Below are 1,326 nucleotides of genomic sequence, written 5' to 3'. Positions count from 1 at the left end.
ACACCGGAAGGTCAAGTGTTGGTATCTCATGATATTTGTTTCCCTCTTTTCATTTATGTTGGGACTTCTCTTGTTTGGCTTTGTCGCGGGGGAAATAGTGTAGTTTATATTTTAAGTAGAAAGCTTCTTAAAGTCGAACGTGATAATTTGGAGTGGAGCATGTGGTCCCGTACTTGTTAAATATTTTTCTCCTTAATTATTCTTTTTCTTCTTCTATGATTTAATTTGTTTGTTGGTGATAAAAAACACATAGATTAAAATTAACTAAACGCTTGAAATTGGAGCAGGTAAACAAGTGGCAACAAAAACTAGATTAACTTGATATTTACACAATGGTTTTAGAGTGATTCGAACCCTAAAAGAAGAAAAAAAAAAAAAATGGCATTAAAAACTTTGTAATCAGTTACAGAAGGGTGAAATTGTCATATTATGATATGTCAGAAAGAGACAAGGTGATGTCACCACGTGGGGCTGGGGTGGGAAAGTTCTCCCGAGTCCGAGACATGCGCTTCTGCACTTTATCGGGGTATCCGGTGGATTTTTTATTATTATTTTTTTTCTCTCCTTTTTCCAGTTGTCAAAACTCGGGCCACTTGAAACTTCACCTTTCTTGATGGATGGCAAATGAAATATCACTAAAATTATAACCATTGAGTTTTAAAAAAAATTATAAAAAAAAATTATGTAACTCCTCTCATTATATTCATATACAATATTATCAATTTTTGACTCCTCTTGGTTAGAAATTTTTTAAGGGTCTCCCAGGTATTATTTTAAAGTAAGTTGACTTAACTTTGGAGTTTTAATGAATTTAAGGTAAGGTTGTAACTCGAACGAGTTTGACAAGTTTGAAGTATAACTTGAGCCTAACTCAACATATGAAATGCTAAACTCAAGTTCAACCCAATCATATATTCAATTCTAACTACTCAACCCAAATCCAACCCGTTCTTCTATTTTAAAATTCGAGCTTGTAACTCGAGTTTAGATTCCATGTTAAAAATTAGGGTGAATTCGAATTACTCATATATCTAATCTTCACACCAAAATTTTTATATGATCTTGAATTAGTTTTAGATTAAATTAATTTTAAACAAAAAAAAAAAAAAAAAGTTTAATGGCATTTTATAAATTTTGAATAAATTACAAACAAATTTGTAGAAAATTAATTGTCTTAAATGTTAACATACAATAAGTTAAGATTTAACAAATGAAGTTGAAAAAAAAAGTAATCATAGTTTAAATATTATATATAATGTATTGAAAATTAAAAATATATATGAAAAAAATATTAGAATTCGGGTTCGGATTTGCTTGAGTTGCTAG

This window comes from Cornus florida, unplaced genomic scaffold (genome assembly GCF_030987335.1).
Source record: "Cornus florida cultivar Cherokee Brave unplaced genomic scaffold, ASM3098733v1 CherokeeBrave_3.0.0_Hap2_Chr09, whole genome shotgun sequence".
NCBI classification, from domain to species: domain Eukaryota; kingdom Viridiplantae; phylum Streptophyta; class Magnoliopsida; order Cornales; family Cornaceae; genus Cornus; species Cornus florida.
The sequence above is the reverse complement of the archived record's forward strand: the minus strand, read 5'-3'. Positions refer to the sequence as shown.